Below are 10,178 nucleotides of genomic sequence, written 5' to 3'. Positions count from 1 at the left end.
CAAAATTGGAGTTATATATATATATATATATATATATATATATATATATATATATATATATATATATATATATATATATATATATAATCAAAAGGTTCAGTTCGGGTATCCGCGGATACCTAAATATGAAAACCAAAAACCGACCCGTTGATATCCGGTTTTTTCGGTTTCGGATTGGCCGGTTCGGCTCGGTTTTTCGGTTTTGCGGCTTTTTTGCACACCCCTAAATTAATGGTTGTCAATTTTTCATCGTGGTAGTCAAATTTTCAATTATATTGCCGACACACTTTTTAATTATCAATTTTGAATTCTTGAGGCAAATAATGATAACAAACCTACAATATGTATTTTGATAAATTATTTTGATAAAAGTGTTTACGCACGCATTGCATTGTATATTGTATACATACATAATGTATAATACCCTTGCATTGTATTTTGTATACACACATAATGTATAATACCCCATTTTTTTAGAAACTAGATATTTTGAAAAACATTGAAACGAAATACCCTACACTAAAGGTATACACCCAAATAAATTTTAGAATATTTTATTCTTCATATGGATCATCAAATGGGTCTTAAGCGTCTTGAAGTAATTGAGTTATTGGAGTAGATTCATTTAATTTAGTAGAGGATCTACAGATATATTGTAATAAATGATGTAGTTCTTCTTATGATGAACCGGCAACATTAAGAATTCTAGCTACTAGTCTAGGATCAGGGAGAGGAGCGTTCTTGATCTCTTCTGTTTTTGCTTTTGTAAAATGATGGATTTCTTGATAATATTTGATCATCATCGTTGAGTTGGCTTGAGGAAGTTTGAATTTTTCCCACCATTTTATTCCATATTGGTGATTAAAGCCATGGATGAGAAATGAGTTTTGCTTCTTGACAATTAAAAATCCATGACATAATCCATGGAATTTTGAATAACATAGAAAATTGAAATAGATATTCAAATTTCAGGGATAGGTTGAACAAATAACTCTTTGAATTTGAGAAATTCATTCAAACAGGTAGACATTTTGGTATTAAGTCTATGAACTTATACCAATTAACGAACCATTTAGGGTATTCATAGTCAAAGTTTAGATCAAAAAAGATAAAACAAGAATATGAGTAATTGCATACAAGGAAAGCTTTGGACCAGGCCTCTTGATAATCATAATAGGAATATTTTGGGTACGCAGGACATCCTACCAAAATCTTTTCAAAATGGGGATTTATTGACCAATCTTGATGAGAACTGACCTTGAGAATTTAAGATTTACTGTAATCAGTTGTTCCTTCAGATGAATTGGAACGATGATTGAAACATATAGAACTGGATTCTTGAAGAATGGTTTTGATAATATTCTCTGGTCTTGTAAGGATCAGAATAAAAGGTTTTCCCTTGACCAAAAAGATGATCAGTGAAAATATGAAATCTTTGATTTAACTTTGAAACTAGAGAGTCTTCAAGAATTTGAATTCTTTCAATATTTGGATTTATAATATATGGAGTTTTACTAGAAAGAATAGTTTTTTAAGTTCTTAAAGGAGAAGAGGATGAGGATTAGATAAAAGGACTAACAGTCTTGATTGGAGAAATATTAGAAGTGACAAGTTTTGATTCTTTGTTTTGAAGAACATCAGTAAAAAGTATAGATTTGTTTTCAAGAGATAAATGAGAAAATCTATTTGGACAAAGAGGAAAAGGTACAAGTTTTTGAGAAAATAGGCTTCTTGGTATCTGTTTTGGAGGATGAAGAGGAAGAACTCATCCCCCCCGTAAAAATTCATGAGAAAGAAAATCTGGAAGTGAATTATTTTTTCTTTTAATAAATTCTATGTCAAAATCAAAATTGCCTAGAAGGGCTTGCCATCTAACAATTTTTTTTTTTAGAAATAATGTTTTTTACATCTTTTTCTAAAATTGATTTTGCAGATTGACAATCAATTTTTAATAAAAGCTGTTTCATAAATAAATCATTCAAACTTTTTGATGCATACAACAATGCTTAAAATTTCTTTTTTGACCATCGAATAGTTTATTTGGGTGTCATTCTAGGCACCGGAAAAATATCAGGGTGTGTTTGACACGTAGTGTTAGGAAGTTTCTAGCTTTTAGTTTTTAACAAAACGTTCCGTTTTGAACAAAAAATCTCATTTGACACTACAAGCTTCTAACGTTTAGTTTAAATAAAACGCTTCAAATCTAAAAGTTATTTCATATAGTATTTACCATTACCGGCTACCCACTAGTTTTGACGAACACGTCTTAAATTTTTTATCATTAAGTTTTCAATAGTATTTTTTATTTCTTTATTATTTAACAAAAATTCCAAAAACTGCCGATAATCGTTCTTTTTTCTTTCTGCTCATTCAAAACCACAACAAAAAATAGGTAACTTTTCAAAACCATATTCACTCGGCCCATCTTCTTGAATAAATTTTCAAAACCACTAATTTTGTGAGAATAATTGGTTTTTTTACTTCATAATATTGCTATTTATGATCTTGCTTTTTAGCGCCAATATAACAACAAAGTATCGATTTAAGGTAATTTATTTTGCCATATTGTCACCAGAATACATACTTGTTTGATTAAAATTGAAATACATTATGTATTTTTTATTTTATTTTAATGTCTTATTCCGATGGAATACTAGTTTTCTACAAAATCGATATATATATATATATATATATATATATATATATATATATATATATATATATATATATATATATATATATATATATATATATATATATATATATATATATATATATATATAAACAGGATCGGGTGATGACTCATTTTAAAGTGAGGACATTTTAAAAAAATTGAAAAAAAAAATCATAAAATTGAACATAGATTTATGTCCGGGAGAAAAAAAGTTGGAAAAGAAATTTTGGATCATTAAAATTGAATCATTGACCATAATGATGCAAAATAAAAAATTAAATTTGAATCATGGATCAATTTTAATGATGCAAATTTTTTTCTTCCGGACATAGATGTATGCTCGATTTTATGATTTGTATAATTTTTGGATTTTTTTAAGGTACCCTCACGACTCCTCACTTTAAAATGAGTCATCACAGGAACCGGACCCTATATATATATTTAAATATTAGGGTCTTGTATATTATATGCAGGGCCGACCCTAAGCACGTGTCGGGTGTGTGACCACACATGGCTCGTTCGTTTAGGGTCCAGGTTTTTTATATACTTATATTGTATTATATATTTATATAACAACGTTCTGAATAAATTCAACAAGTAATGAGGTGGCCTATGGGAAAAAAGTCGGACCATAAAGCTGGAAGTCCCGAGTCCGAAACATAGTTGGGTTTTGTTCATTTTATTTTTTTTGAAGCTGGCTTCTCCCTTCTAAGGGGCTGTTTGAAATCGATTCTAACCCATTCAAAAGGAGGGACTCGGTCCTCAGTCAGAAGTTGGCGTGTTTGATTTGGGTTTTTCACCGTCGGACTTGGTCCAAAGAAGGGACTCAGTCCAAAAAAAAATTGAGGATTCGGTCCTCATCTCACAACCTCCTGACTGAGTTTTGACCTTTAGTCATCCCAAATGACATGTCTTGCCCTTGTCTCCTTCAATCGATCAAGCAGTCGTCTCGCCCAAATCATCCGAATCTGAAGAGAAAGTGAAGGTAACAATTGTGTTCAGTTTAGCTCGCTGGCACCATTCTTCTCCTTCAACCTCCATCTTAGACACTGGAAAATCAGATCTACCGATCATTCCAAAGCAAGAGGAAACAAAGATTGATTTTGGTAGAGGTTTCGTGAGTTCTGCAATTTCTGCTTGGGGAACGTTTTTTCTGCAATTTTCACTTTCTTCTTCGCATTAGGTACATTTCTTCATTCTTCTTTTTCAATGAATCAGGTGAAAAATGACTATTGATTGTCGATTTTTTAGGCTTTTTTATGTTGTTCGGTAATTTGATTTGAGATATATGTGTTTTCTTATTTGGTTCCTAATTTCAAACGTTTTCGATTGTTGAGTTGTTAAATTATTGATATATCTGTGTTTTCTTATTTGTAACTTCATTACTGATGAATGATTTGTAGATAAATCCCAAATTTTCACCATTTTTTTGCTCATAATCATTGATATATATTTTCTTGTAAATCATGTTATAAACAGAGAGTAATTGTGTGATATTTGTATTTAACTTGGTGTTATGAATCTATTTGCTATGTGGACTGTGGTTTGTCTTTCTCTTTTATATATATATGTGATTTGATCTCCTATTTTAGTTTTGTGGTTTAATTAGTAATTGAATTTTGAATGATAAAGAAGGGATCCCTCCAGATCAACACATAGTGATTTTTTGCTGGAAGGGATAATAGATGATGGAAGAACACTTGTAGTTGTCATAAAAAATTAATTGGCTCTTTGAATGGTTATCAATTATCCAAGTTGTCCCTGAAAGTGTTCAAGAATTTGTATCCAAATAACCAAAGCAGTTGCCTTTTTTTTTTTTTATTGGATGCTTGAATGGTTAACAATTGTCCAATTTGTCCATGAATTCACATGGTGTTTGGATATTGATGTTGTTTTTTTTATATATTTATGTGTTGGGTAAAACTGTAATACATAAATTAAATGATAAATCATAAATGAATTATTATAAAAAATATTGTTTAAGGGTAATATAGTCATTTTGCATAGTTGGTCAGATGTAAAATCAAACAACAAGTTTCAGTCAGAAGTTAACTCAGTCAGAACTTCTAACTCAGTCAGCTTTTAACTCAGTTAGCCACTATCAAACGACCCCTAAATCTAAGATGGAATGAATATAGGCCGCTTCTTAATTTAAAAGAGTCCATTTCAGTTTCCATTGTTATAACAATTATCATAGTTTTATTGAATTTTGGTTATTAAAAAATGGGCTCATTTTTTTTTGTTTTTACATAGGGCCCCTAAAGTTAACGACCATAATTATATGTTGTTAGAATATAATATATTTTGAAGGTACATAATGTGAAATCTATTTGAAAAGAAATTAAATAAAAGGGTTTTAAAATGGGTTTGTTTTGTAAAATTTTGAATGCATGTATAGTGTAACCTATCAAAATATTTTACTGTAAATGTATTTTATCGTAATGTCTTTGACATTATATGTATATTAATGCATTCTTTAGTTTAATCAAACAAATTGATTCACTTATTCATGATTCCTAAAAAAGATCACATGTTGTGTACGTTTCTATGGTTACAATCAAATAGGCTACAAAAATGAAATATTTGAAATGCATTTTGGATTCGAAAAGATCTATCACATTTTAGATTCTGGTAGAAGATAAAATGTATTTTGAATAAGATGAAGTCTATTATATATTTATAATATAAAACATATGAAATCATTTTGGTAATATCACCATTCTTTAGTTTTTTAATACATTATGAAATCATTATATGCCAAATTCATATGTATTATAATTGTAAAAGTCAGAATAACATATATCATATGCATATATTGTAGAATCGTATGCATTCTTAAAGAATTTTGATAAACAAATTTACATATTAAAAAAAAAATTTTACATAGACGTAGCGGGTAAACGAGCAAAAAACTATACTGCAACCATTTTTTGGATAGCAAAAGTAATTCTTCTAAAGAATGTTATTTTAAAAATCAAATTTGGTATGTTCTAAAAGAATAATATTGTTTAGATTGATAATAATGATTATTCACAACCAAATTTCAAAAATCTTTAAAAATCTGATCAAAATTATTAATTAACAAAATAATTCAAAATAAAAGCATTCTTTAATAATGAAAGCTAATTTTTGTATTATAGTTCGAATGTATTCTATTAGAATACATTCATATTATTTCAAAAAAAACAAAACTATACCCGGATTTTTTATGGAATCCTAGAATCTAATTTTTTTTTCTTTTATAGATATAGCTTAAAAGACTAAAATAACTTTACGGTAATTTTTTTTAGAAACTAGTTAAATAATTATTTTTAATATAATTATGAAAATTTAATTAAATAATTGATCCGTTTTATTTTTTTCCTAAATTGTCATTGATTTCTCTTTGTATCCATACGTATAACATATCCCTATTATGATATTTATATGTAGAATAGATGCGTAAACATGGATGAACATATTTTTGGGCATGGGGCAGCCATGGGCATGTCCATGCATGTATTAAATAAAGTTTTTTTTTTTTTCTTTTTTTACGTATTTAACCTAGATCCACTACGTGTTGTATTTACAAAAGGTTATATAATTTTCGAGATATTTTATTGGTCCACTTAGGGGGAGTATGCTCCGATTCTATGTACCGTGGGGGACAAATGGTCCATATAGACAAACTCATTCTTGTTTCGAAACATCATAAAGAATTGTAATTTATAACACAATGATTTTTTTTTATTAAGAATATTAAATTGATAAGATTTCATATATTTAGGATTTTATCAAACTCGATTTCAAAATGTATGATGTAATCCTTAGTCGGGCTCATTTGTATATATTTAGTTAGGTCTATGCAATTATATATTTAGAAAAAGCATTTTTAACATTTAAGCAAAAATGTATATTTTCAAAAATGTTATGAGAAATTCTTTAGTTTAAGTGATAGAATAACATAACTTGTTAACCTTTAGCAGGTTTTATGGCATTTGATTGTTAGCAAACTAAGAAAAATAAGGTAGCAAATGTTTAATCGATGATGAGTTGAAAAACTTGGGTGGTTCCGAATTTACATGCTCAAAATTAGTTATTGAAATATAATGGAAACATGCTCTTACAACCTTCATCATGGATAGTTTAGGATAGATCGATAGGGCTATGAAGATTAAGGATATTCACGATGTAATAACTCAGATTTTCTATCATCTAATTTAATGGGATTATTATAGTTATTTCTAAAAAAATGTGGAATTCTATTAACTCATAAAAATAAGGGTTTATGTCATTTTTGGTCACTTAATTTTTGTTTTTGTGCTCATCTGGTCATTTAACTTTTTTTAAGTTTTAAAAGGCCATCAAATTTTTGGCATTTTGCTCATTTAATCACTTCAATTTTGGTTTGGTCATATTTAGTCACATAACTTTTAAAATTATGCTCATTTAGTCACTAAACTTTTAAATTTTTACAAAAGTTTGTTAAGTAAATGAGCACAATTTTAAAAGTTAGGTGACTAAATGAGCACAAATCTAAAAGTTAAGTGACCAAACGAAAAGTTAAGTGACTAAATGAGTACAAAGTCAAAAGTTTGATGGCCTTTTAAAACTTAAAAAAGAGTTAAGTGATCAAATGAACACAATACCAAAAGTTAAGTGACCAAAAATGACCTAAACCCTAAAAATAAAAACATTTTATATCTTAGGCATAGTCATGGGTTTACAAAAAAACTTATACATACAAATTAAAACGACAAGGAAATAAAATATATTCTAAGTTCTGTCTTAACTTCTGGTACCACAGCTGCTGCTACTTGTACCTGCAAAAAATGAAACATCTCTATAACATTAGACAACAATGTCTAGTGAGTTATATGCTTTCTATTTTCATGTTCATCTATTATTTCCATCTTTCATCTTCTCTTCTATCTCATACTCAACATTGTAAATTCTTCTTCTTGCGACCTAGATTGTCAATCTTTCTCATCCCATCGCATGTAACTCTTTCTTTCTATCTCCTCTCATGCCTTAGCATTCTACTCTTTCATTCTCATAATCTATAATTTATTTTTCTCCTCCAATAGCACACACTACTATTCTTCCCACTCATCTATTTATTCTATCTTTCTTAGCCTCTTCTCAGGCTCATCTCATACCCTCCACATACTCTATCTCTACCTCTTCTCTACCATACCCTTATTTTTTCTATCTTATCCATACTCTGTTTCATTTCATCTTTTCTCTATTCTTCTTTATGCTCTATGCTTGTTCTTCTCTTACACTTTTTTCTTCATTTCATACTTCTCATCTCGATCCCTCACGGATCCCTAAACACTTTATTTTTTCTATTGAATTCCTCACAGATTCCTTACTCTTAATCCCTCACGGATTACTTCTAAGTTCTGAAAAGAACTCCTTTACCTTGTCACTACTAGAAAAACAGCCTTTTACGACGCTCATTGCGCGTCGTAAAAGGCTCAGACGACGCGCAAATGCGCGTCAAGGAAGGCCCTGTCATAAAAAGAGACGACGCGCATTTACGACGCGCAATTGCGACGCGCATTTACGACACGCAATGCGTATCAAGAAAGGCCCTGTCATAAAGGAAGACGACACGCATTCGCATGTCGTAACCTTACGACGCGCGTGTTAATGACACGCAATGCGTATCGAGAAAGCCCCTGTCAAGAAAGGCCATGTCATAAATGAAGATGACACACATTTTTGCGTATCATAATTTTAAATGTTTAAAAAAAATATTATTTATAGGTTTACTAATTTTCAAATTAAATTTGTATTTAATGTCTCATAATAGAAAATAAAATATGATATAAAAAATACAATCCATTGCATAAAATTTAATGTCATACAAATTATCGTTCCATGGAAAGATAAAACAAATCAATATTTGTAACAAAAATTTACAAACTAATTAGTTACAAGAAATATAAAAAATATACCCTCAAATGCTTTTCAAAGTCTAATCTCCAAGTGATGGAGGCTTTGTTGCAAAGTGAACGACCAAGTCATTTACAAGAAACATGACTAAAATTTCCAAAATCTTCTGTGTACCCATATCCCTCTTCTTTTAAAGTTTCCAGAATGTTTAGAATGCTCTCCTTACCCTGTTATTTCAAGTGTCAGGGGAAAAAAAGTCCTCACTTTTGGTTCCCTATCAGATGCAGCATCAAGAACAGAGAACATGATCTCACCAAACATAATCAATAATCAGATTGAATTATATATTATAAGTAAGTAATAAAGTACATGTAACACAATAAAGTATTATTAAGGAACTTATGATTTCAAATATTATTTTTTACACTCAGATACCAAAATATTTTATGTTATTCTTCTACAAGTTGAGAACCAACTCAAACATGAAAGATAATAGTCCATCTGGCAGCTTTTGATGACATGGCAAATGAAATTTCTCAAAGATAGAATAATACATGTACTATTAAAATGATGGCAACCACAACAGGTGGTCCAATAACTACAGCCAAAAACATGCCTTTAATCATGTCTGGAAAGAAAAGAAAGATTGTTTGTTGCAATCATATATCCCATGTGTTACAAACTTATATCCAAATTTAAATTAAATAAAAAGAGAAAACTGTAAAAACAAATGGAGTCATGTTCTATAAAACCTTGTTAAAACTATGTTGCTCTTCAATTACAAAAGTCGAGTAAAGAGAAAATGGTAAGTCTGTCAACTGCAAAAAGTATCTTAGATAAAAATGTAAATCAACAGTAAGATTAAAATAAAAGGCAGTGAAAAAGACTAAAGAGCCCACGTATGTACCTGAGACCAAATCATAACACCAGCTAAGAATGCAAGTGTATGGTATATTTCATTCTTTAAATCAAAGCCAATTGATTCCAAAGTATCACCTGATTTCTGTTGTCATTCAAAAAGTTGTGAGTACAACTAAAAACTTGTTACATAATTGAACTTTATGGGAAAGACTAAACTGCCCACCTTCCATAACCAAGGTAATACACTATACAACAAAATAGCGGAGTCCATCAGTATTGTTACAAACCCATGAAGGAAGTGGAAGTTACTGGAAAAAAAAACATATGATTTGAGGCCTGTTCTCCATTCTTCCTAATAAGATAAATTGAGAAGCATTTTTCAAAAAAACACAATTTTCTTAATTATTAGAACACATTAGGAAAGCTTTATACTCTTTGATTTAAGAAGCTAAGTAAACTATAAGAAATCCACAACAAAAAGAAACTATAAGAAATCCACAACAAAAAGAATGAAAGATCCAATAAAATTTTGCCAAAAGAGTTTTTAATAATGATGATGGTAAAGATAAATAGTTAACGGAAACAAATTTATACTTACTCAATCAATTTAACAAGCACTTTTTGGAGATCAATTTCTTCCTCGTTTGAGTGATTGGTTGTGATCCTACACTCAGCATTCAAACCATTTTTAATACTTTCGACTACAAGAAAAGCACCATCCATTCCATCTACAATGACAACTGGATACCTGTCAGATTGCAAC

The sequence above is a fragment of the Lactuca sativa genome, chromosome 4, assembly GCF_002870075.4.
Source record: "Lactuca sativa cultivar Salinas chromosome 4, Lsat_Salinas_v11, whole genome shotgun sequence".
Classification (NCBI taxonomy): domain Eukaryota; kingdom Viridiplantae; phylum Streptophyta; class Magnoliopsida; order Asterales; family Asteraceae; genus Lactuca; species Lactuca sativa.
The sequence above is the reverse complement of the archived record's forward strand: the minus strand, read 5'-3'. Positions refer to the sequence as shown.